The following is a 16,107-nucleotide window of genomic DNA, read 5'->3' as shown; positions in this document are numbered from 1 at the left end:
GTCTCTTCTTGTGTCTGAAGAAGTACGTTCTCTCCTTTCAAAGCAGGCCATTCAAATTTCGTCTCCAGATCCCTCCGGGTTTCTCAGTTCGCTCTTTTTGGTCCAAAAGAAGAACAAAAAGTAAAGGCCAGTCATAAATCTAAAGAATTTCAATCAATTTGTTGTGTATCGGCATTTCAAAATAGAAACAATTCTTCATTTGAGGGATATTCGCCTCCTGTAGGAAGTTGGCTCTGTATGCACTATTTCAAAGTAAGGAATAGTATGCACAGAGTCCAAGGGTTCCCCTTAGAGGTAAGATAGTGGCAAAAAGAGATAATACTAATGCTCTATTTTGTGGTAGTGTGGTCGAGCAGTAGGCTTATCAAAGGAGTGGTGTTAAGCATTTGTTGTACACACACAGGCAATAAATGAGGAACACACACTCAGAGACAATTCCAGGCCATTAGGTTTTTGTATAGAAAAATATATTTTCTTAGTTTATTTTAAGAACCACAGGTTCAAAATTTACATGTAATACTTCAAATGAAAGGTATTGCAGGTAGGTACTTTAGGAACTTTGAATAATCAAAATAGCATATACACTTTTCACATAAATCACATATAGCTATTTTAAAACTAGACACTGCAATTTTCAACAGTTCCTGGGGGGAGTAAGAGTTTGTTAGTTTTTGCAGGTAAGTAAACCACCTACGGGGTTCAGGTTTGGGTCCAAGGTAGCCCACCGTTCGGGGTTCAGAGCAACCCCAAAGTTACCACACCAGCAGCTCAGGGCCGGTCAGGTGCAGAGGTCAAAGTGGTGCCCAAAACGCATAGGCTTCAATGGAGAAGGGGGTGCCCCGGTTCCAGTCTGCCAGCAGGTAAGTACCCGCGTCTTCGGAGGGGAGACCAGGGGGGTTTTGTAGGGCACTGGGGGGGACACAAGTCCACACAGAAAGTACACCCTCAGCAGCACGGGGGCGGCCGGGTGCAGTGTGCAAACACGCGTCGGGTTTTCCTTAGAAATCAATGGGAGACCAAGGGGTCTCTTCAGCGATGCAGGCAGGCAAGGGGGGGGGCTCCTCGGGGTAGCCACCACCTGGGCAAGGGAGAGGGCCTCCTGGGGGTCACTCCTGCACTGGAGTTCGGATCCTTCAGGTCCTGGGGGCTGCGGGTGCAGAGTCTGTACCAGGCGTCGGGATCTGAGGAGCAGGCAGTCGCGGTCAGGGGGAGCCTCGGGATTCCCTCTGCAGGCGTCGCTGTGGGGGCTCAGGGAGGGCAACTCTGGCTACTCACAGTCTCGTAGTCGTCGCGGAGTCCTCCCTGAATTGTTGTTTCTCCACAAGTCGAGCCGGGGGCGTCGGGTGCAGAGTAGCAAGTCTCACGCTTCCGGCGGGAAACGCAGTTGTTTTAAAGTTGCTCCTTTGAAACAAAGTTGCAGTCTTGGGTGAACAGAGCCGCTGTCCTCTGGAGTTTCTTGGTCCTTCTAGAGCAGGGCAGCCCTCTGAGGATTCAGAGGGTCGCTGGTCCCTGGGGAAAGCGTCGCTGGAGCAGTGTCTTTAGAAGTGGGGAGACAGGCCGGTAGAGCTGGGGCCAAAGCACTTGGTGTCTCTGTCTTCTCTGCAGGGTTTTTCAGCTTAGCAGTCCTCTTCTTCTTAGGTTGCAGGAATCTCTCTTGCTGTGTTCTGGGAGCCCCTAAATACTCGATTTAGGGGTGTGTTTAGGTCTGGGAGGGCAGTAGCCAACGGCTAATGTCCTTGAGGGTGGCTACACCCTCTTTGTGCCTCCTCCCTGAGGGGAGGGGGGCACATCCCTAATCCTATTGGGGGAATCCTCCATCTGCAAGATGGAGGATTTCTAAAAGTCAGAGACACCTCAGCTCAGGACACCTTAGGGGTTGTCCTGACTGGCCAGTGACTCCTCCTTTTTTTTTTTCTCATTATCTCTCCTGGACTTGCCGCCAAAAGTGGGGGCTGTGTCCACGGGGCGGGCATCTCCACTAGCTGGAGTGCCCTGGGGCATTGTAACACAAAGCCTGAGCCTTTGAGGCTCACTGCTAGGTGTTACAGTTCATGCAGGGGGGAGATGTTAAGCACCTCCACCCAGAGCAGGCTTTTGTTTCTGTCCTCAGAGAGCACAAAGGCTCTCACCACATGGGGTCAGAAACTCGTCTCTCAGCAGCAGGCTGGCACAGACCAGTCAGTCCTGCACTGAACAATTGGGTAAAATACAGGGGGCATCTCTAAGATGCCCTCTGTGTGCATTTTTTAATAAATCCAACACTGGCATCAGTGTGGGTTTATTATTCTGAGAAGTTTGGTACCAAACTTCCCAGTATTCAGTGTAGCCATTATGGAGCTGTGGAGTTCGTTTTTGACAGACTCCCAGACCATATACTCTTATGGCTACCCTGCACTTACAATGTCTAAGGTTTTGCTTAGACACTGTAGGGGCATAGTGGTCGTGCACCTATGCCCTCACCTGTGGTATAGTGCACCCTGCCTTAGGGCTGTAAGGCCTGCTAGAGGGGTAACTTACCTATGCCACAGGCAGTGTGAGGTTGGCATGGCACCCTGAGGGGAGTGCCATGTCGACTTAGTCATTTTCTCCCCACCAGCACACACAAGCTGGCAAGCAGTGTGTCTGTGCTGAGTGAGGGGTCCCTAGGGTGGCATAAGACATGCTGCAGCCCTTAGAGACCTTCCCTGGCATCAGGGCCCTTGGTACCAGGGGTACCAGTTACAAGGGACTTACCTGTATGCCAGGGTATGCCAATTGTGGAAACAATGGTACATTTTAGGTGAAAGAACACTGGTGCTGGGGCCTGGTTAGCAGGGTCCCAGCACACTTCTCAGTCAAGTCAGCATCAGTATCAGGCAAAAAGTGGGGGGTAACTGCAACAGGGAGCCATTTCTTTACACCTCCCCTTAGATTTTATGGTGCGTTTAGATCTTCAGGATGCGTACCTTTCAGTTCCCATTCATTCAAGTCACCGCAAATATCTTCAATTTCAATGGCTTGGTCAAACTTACCAGTTTTCTTCCCTTCCGTTCGGCCTGTTGTCAGCACCCTGGTGCTTCACAAAGCTGATGAAACCGATAACAGCGCACCTCAGGTCTTTGGACATCAGGCTTCTGATTTATCTGGAGGATTACCTTATTTTACATCAGAACCTCGACACTCTTCAATCCCATTTACAAATAACTTGTTCCCTTCTTTCCCAGTTGGGTTTCATAGTCAACGAAGAAAAGTCAAGCACTATTCCTTCTCAAAGGATAGAATTCCTGGGATTCTAAATAGATTCTTCTTCTTCCACTCTCCATCTTCCTCAACAGAAAGTGCATTCCATCAAATCGGAGATTTTACGAACTCTCCGCAAATCTCAGATTTCTCTGAGATCTCTGGCCAGGATTGTGGGCCTCTTGTCCTCTTCAATTCAGGCCATATTTCCCGGCCCATTGCATTATCAAGCACTCCAAAGATTAAAAAGTTGTCATCTCTGGAAAGGTCTTGCCTATTCGGAACTGATCATTCTAGATCAAGAATCCCGCCTAGAACTCCAATGGTGGATAGACCATTTAGATGCCTGGAAAGGCAGAGCTATCTTTCCATCAGCCCCAGATCTTGTGTTAGAGTCCGATGCAAGTTTGACGGGTTGGGGCGCCCATTGTGGTCTAATCTCGACTGGTGGTACATGGTCGTTAAGGGAGTCCAAATTGCACATCAATTATTTAGAGATGCGTGCGGGCTCTTTTGCAATCAAGAGCCTGGCAAAAGACAGGGTGCGGTGTACCATTCTCCTCCGGATGGACAATGTTTCAGCTGTCCGTTACATAAACCATCTAGTAGGAACCAGATCAAAGCCGTTAGCAGACCTGGCAAAAAGCCTTTGGGAATATTGTCGTCGCAACGAGATATCTCTCCCTGCGGAATACCTCCCGGGATTTCTCAATCAAGCGGCGTTTTGGCATTCCCGCTTCCTCAGGGATTACAGCGATTGGAAACTTCATCCCTCAGTTTTCCAGTCTATCCTCCACAAATGGGGCCCCTTCGGCATAGACCTCTTTGCCTCTCGCCTCAATGCCCAACTACCTCTTTTTTTCAGTAGGCGCCTGGATCCTTCAGCATTGGCCTCCGATGCTTTTCTTCAGGATTAGTCACAGACGGTCAATTATGCTTTTCCTCCATTTATAATGATCACCAGAGTTCTGGCCCAAGTCAGGCGGCAGAAGGCGACTGTGGTCCTGGTGGTACCATTTTGGCAATCACAAATCTGGTTTCCCCCTCTCTTAGAACTGGCAATCGATTTTCCCATCCTTCTTCCTCTTTTTTCTTACCTTCTGCTGGATTCGTTAGGCAATCCTCGCCCTCTGGTACTCAACAAAACACTCATCCTTTCAGGCTGGAAAGTGTCAGGCCTTCCCCATCTACCATCCCAATTTCGGAAGAAGCTACTGACTTCATCAATAAAGCCTGGGCTCCCGGCACCAGGAAAGCGTACTCTTCCGCTTGGTCTCTTTGGTCAAGCTGGTGTATGGGAAGGGACCTCGATCCAATTTCAGCAGATATAAATTATGTAATTATCTTTCTGGCTGCGCAAGCTAGTGCAGGTAAGTCCTATAGGACGATTAACTTGTATAGGTCAGCTATTTCTATGCATCACGCCTATGTCAAAGGAAAACCTGTGGGTGAACACCCTCTACTTTGTCGTCTGTTAAAGGGAGTAAAATTTCCGATTCCTCCACTGCCTTAATATTCAAAGTTATGGGATGTCAATGTGGTTTTGAATTTGTTTTTGTCTTGGCAAGATAACTCTGATCTGTCTTTAAAAATGCTTTCAGCAAAACTTACCATGTTACTTTGCTTAGTTTCCATTAAGCGTTTATCGGATGTTAGGGCGCTGGATGTTACTTCTCAGCAGTTTGCCCCCACGGGGTATTGTTCTCCATTAACAAACGTACCAAGACTAACTTACATACTGTTTTTTATCCGTATTTCCCAGATCAACCTAAGTTGTGTGTGGGACAATGTCCCAAATGTTATGAAGAACATACAGCTAATCTCAGAACGTCCTCTTTTCCCCAACTACTCATTTCTTTCCGGAAACCTCATAATCCGGTGTCTTCAGCGACTCCAGCCAGATGGGTTCGTTGGGTGATGTCCTTAGCGTGTATAGATGTCTCCATTTTTGGGGCTCATTCAGCTAGAGTGGCCATGGCTTCAAGCCTTCTTGGGTTGGGTCTAGGTTAGAGGACATTCTGAGATCGGCTGACTGGTCCAATGACAATGTTTTCAGGACATTTTATTGTAAGCCAGTTCATACTGCTACGTCAGTAGTGTTTAATATGCTTTAAAGCAGCATAATATGAGCCTCTGTTCTTGACATAAAATGTAGATTTTCCTAGTATATTATGACGGAAAGTCTTAATTTTTTATTAAAGACACGGAGGCGAGTATTATCCCACCTCAACAAGGAGATATTTCTGATTTTGTCTTGTTTTCCCTCCCTTGCAGCAACCTCCACTCCAACTCAATCTTCTACCTGATCGGAGGATGGTTCTGTTGGGCACATACGTACCTGCTGGACAATTGGATCCTTACCGCTGCAGTTTCTCTACTTCCTGCCAGATGTCTTCTTCACTTCGTTTTTGTCTGGACCTGATTCATGATATTTGTTCATTGACTTTAGCAGTTGCGATAATTTTAGCTATTTTTCTGTTATTTTCTCGTACTCACTAGCCTTCTCGCATCAAGAAAGAGGGCTGGTCGCAGTCAAGCTTAGTGATTACATACCTCCTGTTGTTCTGATTGGTGCTTTAATGATTACGTTTTTCTCTTCCATCGGCTTTATGTGTTTCAAGCCTTTTGGGAGTTGTAGTTCTTGACTGCTGCTATTGGAATTAAAGCAAGTTAGAGAAGCATAATACTCTCCTCCGTGTCTTTAATAAAATTAAGACTTTCCGTCATAATATACTAGGAAAATCTACATTCTGGTATATTCTGAAATGTCTGCACAGTTTATTTACAGACATTTACATTTTGGTAAATTGCCCTGCCCAGGGCTTTGGGGGAACTCTAGTTGAATAACCAAGTCACTGCCTTTCAACACTTGACTGACCAAAGATATCTAGGTCAAATATTCAAGGCTTACTATAAGAGGCAATATGAGGTGTGTAGCCCAGAGTATGGCGCTGTAGGCACACACAATAAAACTCAAAATCCACTCAGCTATATATTTTAAAAACACTAAGAACGTCTTTTAGAACTTATCCAGCAATCTGTAAAGTCTGTGCAAGCCGTTGTCCCTGTGCTTTAGCGAGAACCAGCCATCACATTTATAAATTTGCATCTCCCTGGTGGGGGATCTCATTCAGGATACTGCTTCCACCTGTGCAGCAAATGCACTTTCATCCCACTTCAATGTATAAGAATCCATGCAGCTCACCCACATCTCAATGAGTCAGAGGAACTGAGAAATTTGCCTTTTTTGGTTGATTTCTCGTACTAAGAAACCTCTACATTACGTACTAGTTTATTGTTTTCACAAAGAAAATGTAGGGCTGGGACTGGAAGGTCCTACAACCAAACAATGCAATCAAATAACTCAGCTCCAGTGACAACGTTTTTCTACAAGGGCAGTTCTGTGAGTTCTCTGCTGTTCTCTAAAAACTCCGGGTATCAGGATATTTAATTTGGCTTTGCAACATTTCCCATTAATGGCACAAGGTTGCCAGAACGAATGGCACAATATTAGGAAACATCTGGCCTTTGTACCAGATTCTAAGTGATTCTGATTGCAAAGGAGGCAACGTAATGGGTTTAAGCCTAGGCATCTAAGGATCTACTATCATAACACAAAGCACATCACTGATATACAATCCTAAAGACCCATCACTCAAAGATGAACGGGACTGCCAACTTAAGGTGCTAAAGAAGTGACCTAAATGTTAAATTTCAAGTGTGCATTTGTTGGGATGACTGGGCTCCGGTAGTCATGACAAAGTCATTGTCACAATCAGGGTATAAAGGGGCTGGATTTATATCAATAGCAACAGATAACACCAACCCTGGGGTAAGGTGAAAAACTCCAATGCCCTTGTATGTTGGGAACAGCAGCCCACAATTTTTCTGGTAGCATATGTATGTATAGCACTAAGGCATTGAAGTCAGAAGTCCCTAGTGTTAACTGGGGAACTTGAATTTAGGGTTAGGCTACATTTCTCAGAAAGAGCTAGAGAGATCGTTCAATTTACTATTCAGGGCAACCATCCTCAGTTATCAGGCCCCTAACCTAAAACCAAGAGTGAAAGAGGAAATCCTTTGGGTGCCCACAGAACCTGGAAAAGGGCAGATAAGGATCCCTACAAAAGTGAAGCAATGGTATACAAAGGGTCAGGTTGATGCAGTCTCAGCACACTGAAAGGTGTGGAATATTTACTATGTCCTTGACCCTTTTGCAGAAGTGTCAGTTTGTTTCTGCAGGCAGGCTGTGAAGCTCTCATTTTCCTGGGCGTCTTACTCAGTCAGCAGCATGCCCGGGCAGGCTTCATTCAGGATGGGCATGCTCATTATCCTTCTGGTCAGGGGTCCTCTCCACACTCATCTTCTTCTCAGACAAGTCACAGCAACAGGGCTGCTCCATAGTCCAAGCTTCTTCTCAACTGTGTGGCAAACAGCAACTTCCAGATTCCTTTTCATGGGCAGATGATCCTCTCTTTTGAGGAAGACATCTTCTCCAGCAGATTAGAGGAATACAAATTTCTGACTTAAGAGGCAAGTAGTTAATATTGGGGGAACTGTCATAAAGCCAGTTGAAATCCCAGGTTCAACAATTGTGACCCCTTTCACCTTTGATAGGCCTTCACAAAGGAGGGACTGCAGACATCAAGTGGGCAAGATGTGGGTTCCCATAGAAGAAGCACAGACTCTTTGAGTGCAGTCAGAGCACTGAAGTATAGGCCACAGGAAATCCATGGGACATAAACCAGCCCACACAAATATATTAGGCAACCTAAGTGAAGCCACTGTATATTTGGCTGGGCGAATTTCCAGGGAGTGTTTCCAAGCACCAGAACTGTTTTTTTCTCATTCATGTTTTGTGATGCTTTGGGCTAAATGTGTATTTCAGCCAAACTGAGATAAGGTTCTCAGAGACAGGGCCTACTGATCTGTCCTAAAGACAGGAACCAAGAATGCCTTGTCATGTGCATTGAACCACCATATTTTGCTGTGGGCAATTTGTCCTCGAAGAGACCTCCATTATCAGTCTGTCTCCATGCAAAATACATGTAAGAATAAACACAAAAAGCACACTCATGGGGAAGAGAACAGCCAACTTTATGGCAAATTGAACTCATTTATGGCAGAGAGAGTTGCTAAGTTCCTTTCTAGGGGTATAGATAAAGGGCCAGTGCCCTCTGCTAGCGCGCCTAGTCCTTAGTAAGTAAACTTACAAGGGGACGCGTATAGATCAATTAACCTTTTGGATCGCATGGAGTATCCTAGTCAAGCGGTAACCAATGGATCATCAATATACATTTAAATCAATAAAAACCACCATGAAAAGCCCTATCAAATAAGAAAATACCATATCAAATCAAATCAAATCAAATCATTAACATTTATAGAGCGCGCTACTCACCCGTGCGGGTCTCAAGGCGCTAGGGGGAAAAGCTCGAAAAGCCAGGTCTTGAGGAGTCTCCGGAATGCGGAGTGGTCCTGGGTGGTCCTGAGGCTGGTGGGGAGGGTGTTCCAGGTCTTGGCTGCCAGGTAGGAGAAAGACCTCCCACCCGCCGTGGAGCGGTGGATGCGAGGGACGGCAGCGAGCGCGAGGCCGGTGGAACGGAGGAGACGGGTGGGGGCGTAGAAGCTGAGGCGTCGGTTGAGGTATTCAGGTCCCTTGTCGTGGAGGGCTTTGTGTGCGTGGGTGAGAAGTCGGAAGGTGATCCTTTTGCTGACTGGAAGCCAATGCAGGTGTCTCAGGTGTGCGGAGATGTGGCTGTTGCGGGGTACGTCGAGGATGAGGCGGGCGGAGGCGTTTTGAATATGTTGCAGATGTTTTTGGAGTTTTGCGGTGGTCCCAGCATAAAGGGTGTTGCCGTAGTCCAGGCGGCTGGTGACTAGGGCGTGGGTCACGGTTTTCCTGGTGTCGGTGGGGACCATCACTCTCAAAAAGGTTAATCGTTTTTATTCCCTATTAGTTACAATTCTAATCAAAACCTTTATTCGACTTTATTGTTAATCAAACTTTATTAGCATCATAAGCAACTATTCACCAAGAATTTATTGATAAGCAAAAATGAGCATCAATATAAGTCAGCAAATTCTTTAACATTTTTTAAACCTCTAGACACCAGGGGTATATATTTTTATTTCATTTACTTTATGTTTTTATCTATTGGGAGCGACCCCTTAGGCAAGGGTTGCTCCCCTGGGGGGCAAATTGTATTTAGGCCATTACTGCCCGATAGGACTATTTTTGTTAGGCCAATCTGCCCCCAAGGGGGGCAGAAACCACTAGACACCAGGGATTGGTGTGTGTGTATATGTGTGTTTTGTTTGGGGGGGCAGCCCCTTGGGCAAGGGTCGCTACTCATGGGGGCACATTACTGTTGGCCATATCTGCCACTGGGAGCAGATCGTCCTATTTTTGGAAGTTGCAGAAAGCCAACCAGAGACACCAGGGGGCAGAAAGTCTTTTAGATGCCACGGAATTTAAAAAAACATTTGTGGGGTGGTGGCTACCAGAGGTTATGCCCCCACCCCAACTGAAGGGGGTAACAGTCTTTCAGCTCTCCCCCCGCACACTAAAAGATCTTATCCCACGTCAAGCAGGAAAACATTTGATTATTTTGGGTTTTGGTTTTACATTTGGACCATGAGAGCTTGGTAACTCTCAAAATCGTCCCACTTGGAATGGTGAGGGCTGCACTTTTTTGACTTTGGGACGCTGCCATGTAGAAAAATCCACAAGACCTAGACACACCTGAAAACGAAACATCTGGTTGATTCCAGGGTGGTGTGCTTCATATGCACCCCGCACCATTTTCTTACCCACAATGCCCTGCAAACCTCTAACTTTGCTGGAAAGTACACATTTTTCCGATGGAACTTTCCGGAATCTGCAGGAATCCCCAAAATACCTACCACCCAACATTGTCTCACCTATACCGATAAAAATTCTGCTGCACTTCTCAGCCTAAAAATGTTTTTTTTTTCAAAATGCCCTTTTGGACCCGCTTTGGTTCCCCCTCAATTTCTACATATTTTTAGCTCTTCAATGTCACAGGCACTTGGCCCACCTATACAAGTGAGGTATCATTTTTACCAGGAGACTGAGGGGAACATTGGGTGGTAGGAAATGTGTCCCGGTGCAGTGATTCCACACAGAAATGTGGGAAAATGTGTTTTTTTTGCTAAATTTGAGATTTGCTGAGGATTCTGGGTAAGAAAACATTGGGGGATCCATGCAAGTCACACCTCCCTGGACTCCCTCGGGTGTCCAGTTTTCAGAAATGTCTGGTTTGGCAGGTTTCCCTAGATGGATGCTGAGCCCAGGAACAAAAACGCAGGCGCCCCCCCACTGCAAAAACAGGCCGTTTTGTGTTTGATAATTTTTATGTGTCCAGATAGTGTTTTGGGGCATTTTCTGTCGCGAGCACTAGGCCTACCCACACAAGTGAGGTACCATTTTTATCAGGAGACTTGGGGGAATGCTGGGTGGAAGGAAATTTGGGGCTCCTCTCAGATTCCAGAACTTTCTGTCACCGAAATGAGAGGGAAAAGTGTTTTTTTGGTCAAATTTGAAGTTTTGCAAAGGATTCTGGGTAACAGAACCTGGTGAGAGCCCCACAAGTCACCCCATCTTGGATTCCCCTAGGTGTCTAGTTTTAAAAAATGTGCAGGTTTGCTAGGTTTCCATAGGTACTTGCTGAGCTAGAGGCCAAAATCCACAGCTAGGCACTTTGCAAAAACAGCTCTGTTTTCTTTGGGAAAATGTGATGTGTTCATGTTGTGTTTTGGGGCATTTCCTGTCGCGGGCGCTAGGCCTACCCACACAAGTGAGGTACCATTTTTATCGGGAGACTTGGGGCAACGCTGGGTGGAAGGAAATTTGTGGCTCCCCTCAGATTCTAGAATCGTGTGCTGACCCCATCAGAGGTCACCTTGGATCGCGCTGGAAGTACCCCGGAAGAGAAATGCTTTTGCATTTCTCTTCTGACTGGGAGGTGGGGCGGGGGGACATGAAAGGAAAGGAAAGACCTTTCCTTTCATGTCTCCCGAAGCATTTCTGCTGCCCGATCGCAATGCGATCTGGCAGCAGAAATGCTCACTAGACACCAGAGATTTTTTTTATTGTATTTCAATTAAGGGAGCGGCCCGTTGGGCAAGGGTCGTTCTCTAGGGGGCCATATTATTTTTAGGCCATTCCTGTCCCCCTGGGGGCAGATTGGCCTAATATAATTGGGCTAGACACCAGAGATATTTTTTTTTTTTTTTTTTTTTTTTATGTATGGGGAGCGACCCCTTAGGCAAAGGTCACTCCAGGGGGGCCAAATTATTTTTAGGCCATTTCTGCTCCTCCCGGGGGGGGGGGCAGAAACCACTAGACACCAGGGACATTTTTTTATCAATACTTATGCATAAGGGGAGTGGCCCCTTGGGCAAGGGCTGCTCCCCAGGGGGCCAAATTATTCTTAGGCCATCGTGGGCAGAAAACCCCTAGACACCAGGGATACATATTTTTTTGCTTATTTTTTTTTTTATATGTGGGGAGCGACCCCCTAGGCAAGGGTCACTCCCTGGGGTGGCCAAATTATTTTTAGGACATTTCTGCCACCCCAGCTGGCGGATCGGCCTAATATAAGTAGGCCGATCTGCCCCCGGGGGGGGGCCAAAACCACTAGACACCAGGGAATTTTTATTGTTTTTATACTTACTCATAAGGGAAGCGACCCCTTGGGCAAAGGCCGCTCCACCGGGTGGGGGGGCGGCAGATCAGCCTAATATAATTAGGCTGATCGGGCAGAAAACCCCTAGACACCAGGGATAAAAAAAAAATTGTTTATTTTTTTTTATATGTGGGGAGCGACCCCTTAGGCAAGTGTCGCTCGCCTGGGGGCCAAATTATTTTTTGGCCATTTCTCTGCCCCATGGGGGCAGACTGGCCTAATATAATTAGGCCGATCTGCCCCCGGGGGGGGGGGCAGAAACCACTAGACACCAGGGATTTTTTTTAATCATACTTAAGCATAAGGGGAGCGGCCCCTTGGGCAAGAGCCGCCCGCCGGGGGGGGGGGGGTGCAAAATATTTTTAGACCTTTTCTCCCCCCCTCCCCCAGGCAGATCGGCCTAATTGCTCCCAGAGGGGCACAAACCTCTAGACACCAGGGATATATATTTTTATTTCATTTACTTTATGTTTTTATGGATGGGGAGCGACCCCTTAGGCTAGGTTAGCTCCAACGGGGGACAAATTGTATGTAGACCATTTCTACCCCCCTTGGGGGTAGATCGGCCTATTTTTGTTAGGCAAATCTGCCCCCACCGGGGGCAGAAACCACTAGACACCTGGGATTGGTGTGTGTGTATGTGTGTGTTTTGTTTGGGGGGGGGGCAGCCCCTTGGGCAAGGGTCGCTCTCCATGGGGGCATATTACTGTTTGCCATATATACCCCCTTTGGGGCAGAACGGCCTATTTTTGGGAGCCCGGGGCAGAAAGCCCACCAGAGACCAGAGAAGATTTTTTTTTCAAAATAAGAGGGTGGGGGTATGGCCAGACCCCCACCTCAAATAAATGGGGCTAAAGTTGTTCTGCCCACCAGTGGGCAGATTGGGCAATTGCCCCCGATCCACATCCCAGGGGGCAGAAAGTCTATTACATGTCAGGGAATAAAAATAAAAAAATTGTGGGGTGGTGGCTACTAACCAGTAAATTTGTAGCTCCTCTCAGATCCCAGAACTTTCTGTCACCGAAATGTGAGGAAAAGGTGTTTTTGTGGCCAAATTTTGAGGTCTGCAAAGGATTTGGGTAACAGAACCTGGTGACAGCCCCACAAGTCACCCCATCTTGGATTCCCCTCGGTGTCAGGTTTTCAAAAATGCGCAGGTTTAGTAGGTTTCCCTAGGTGCTGGCTGAGCTAGAGGCCAAAATCCACATCTAGGCACTTTGGGAAAAACAGCTCTGTTTTCTTTGGGAAAATGTGATGTGTCCACGTTGTGTTTTGGGGCATTTTCTGTCGCGGGCGCTAGGCCTACCCACACAAGTGAGGTACCATTATTATTGGGAAACTTGGGGGAACACTGGCTGGAAGGAAATTTATGGCTTCTCTCAGATTCCAGAACTTTCTGTCACCGAAATGAGAGGAAAAAGTATTTTTTGTGTCAAATTTTGAGGTTTGCAAAGGATTCTGGGTAACAGAACCTGGTGCTAGTCCCACAAGTCACCCCATCTTAGATTCCCCTAGGTGTCTAGTTTTTCGAAAATGTGCAGGTTTACTAGGTTCCCTCGGTGCCGGCTGAGCTAGAGGCCAAAATCCAAAGCTAGGCACTTTGCAAAAAACAGCTCTGTTTTCTTTGGGAAAATGTGATGTGTCCACGTTGTGTTTTGGGGCATTTCCTGTCGCGGGTGCTAAGCCTACCCACACAGATGAGGTACCATTTTTATGGGGAGACTTGGGGGAATGCTGGGTTGAAGGAAATTTGTGTCTCCTCTTAGTTTCCAGAAATTTCTGTCACCGAAATGACAGGAAAAAGTGTTTTTTTGGACACATTTTGATATTTGCAAAGGATTCTGGGTAACAGAACCTGGTGAGCGCCCCACAAGTCACCCCATCTTGGATTTCCCTAGGTGTCTAGGTTTAAAAAATGTGCAGGTTTGGTGGGTTTCCCTAGGTGCCGGCTGAGCTAGAGGCCAAAATCCACAGCTAGGCACTTTTCAAAAACAGCTCTGTTTTCTTTGGGAAAATGTGATGTGTCCACATTGTGTTTTGGGGCATTTCTTGTTGAGGGCGGTAGGCCTAACCACACAATTGAGGTACCATTTTTATCGGGAGACTTGGGGAAACGCTGGATGGATGGAAATTTGTGGCTCCCCTCAGATTCCAGAACTTTCTGTCACCAAAATGTGAGGAAAAAGTGTTTTGTGGCCACATTTTGAGGTTTGCAAAGGATTCTGGGTAACAGAACCTGGTGAGAGCCCCACAAGTCATCCCATCCTGGATTCACCTAGGTGTCTAGTTTTACAAAATACACAAGTTTGGTAGGTTTCCCTAGGTGCCGGCTGAGGTAGAGGCCAAAATCTACAGCTAGGCACTTTGCAAAAAACACGTCAGATTTCAATGCAAAAATGTGATGGTTCCATGTTGCGTTTCCTGTCGCGAGCATTTTGCCTACCCAGGCAAGTGAGGTGCCATTTTTATTGGGAGACATGTGGGAACACAGAATAGCAAAACAACTGTTATAGCCCCTTGTCTTCTCTACATTTTCTTTTCTTCCAAATGTAAGACAGTATGTAAAAAAGATGTCTATTTGAGAAATGCCCTGTAAGTCACATGCTAGTATGAGCACCCTTGAATTCAGAGGTGTGCAAATAACCACTGCTTCTCAACACTTTATCTTGTGCTCATTTTGGAAATACAAAGGTTTTCTTGATACCTATTTTTCACTCTTTATATTTCAGCAAATGAATTGCTGTATACCTGGTATAGAATGAAAACCCATTGCAAGGTGCAGCTCATTTATTGGGTCTGGGTACCTAGGGTTCCTAATGAACCTACAAGCCTTATATATCCCCGCAACCAGAAGAGTCCAGCAGATGTAACGGTATTATGCTTTTAAAAAATCTGACATTGCAGGAAAAAGTTACTGAGTAAAACGTGGAGAAAAATGGCTGTAGAATTTTGTCTACTTTCCAGAAATGTTTAGCTTTCTGGGATCCATCATTGGTTTCACACCCATTTCTGTCACTAACTGGAAGGAGGCTGAAAGCACATAAAATAGTTTTTAAAAAAGGGTGTGACCCAGTAAAATGCCAAAATTGTGTTGAAAATTTGGGTTTCCTAATTCAAGCCTGCCTGTTCTTGAAAGCTGGGAAGATGGTGATTTTAGCACCCCAAACCCTTTGTTGATGCCATTCTCAAGGGAAAAAACGCAAGTTTTCTTCTGCAGCACTTTTTTCTCTTTAAAAAAAAAAAAAAAAAACTTTTGGGTGTATTTGACTAATTTCTTGGTCTCCTTCCAGGGAACCCACAAACTCTGGGTACCTCTAGAATCCCTAGGATGTTGTAAACAAAGGACGTAAATTTGGTGTGGGTAGCAGTGGCGGCCCGTCCTTTAGGGCGTGCCCTTCATGAAGAGTGTCTGTCAGGCTGAACAAAGGCCAGCCTGACAGACACTCTTCATTTTCAGCTCAGACAGCCAGGAGTGAGCCATGTGCGATTTGCGCAGACTCCTGGCTGCCTGAGCTGAACTTTGCTGGGCTGAGGAAGTCACAGCTCCTATGGGCGTGATCTCCTCTGCTCAGCAAAGGTGCCTCGAGGCCCTCCCCTGGGTGACGAGGAAAGCGTCACCCATTGACACTCGCCCTGTGTGCTTCAGGTTTAAGCCCTGAAGCGTCCAGGGCGGGTGTCAATCAGTGACACTTCGTCACAGAGCGGGGTGGGGTAAGCAGTCTCACTGACCCCATACCAATCTGTGACGAGGCTGGGACTGCTGCCTTCCCTCATTGGCTGGAGGGAAGGCAGCAGTCCCAACCCTCCTGGGACCTGGAGGCTGAAGGTGTGTGTGTGTGTATGTGTGTGATGTTTTAAATTGAATGCTTGGTGCGCGCGTGCATGTTTGAGTGTTATGAGTGTTGTTAATGGATGTTTGTGCGTGTGTGTGTGAAAGAATGAGTGTGTGTGATCTTTTAAAATAAATGTTTGGTGCATGTGTGCATGTTTGAATGTTATGAGTGTTAATGGATGTGCGTGCGTGTGTGAAAGAATGAGTGTGTGTGATGTTTTAAAATGAATGTTTGGTGCGTGCGTGCATGTTTGAATGTTATGAGTGTTGTTAATGGATGTGCGTGTGTGCGTGCGTGCGTGTCTGTGTGTGAAAGAATGAATGAGTGTGTGAGTGTGCTTCCCG

This window comes from Pleurodeles waltl, chromosome 8 (assembly GCF_031143425.1).
Source record: "Pleurodeles waltl isolate 20211129_DDA chromosome 8, aPleWal1.hap1.20221129, whole genome shotgun sequence".
Classification (NCBI taxonomy): Eukaryota; Metazoa; Chordata; class Amphibia; order Caudata; family Salamandridae; genus Pleurodeles; species Pleurodeles waltl.
This window is presented reverse-complemented; position numbering follows the sequence as displayed.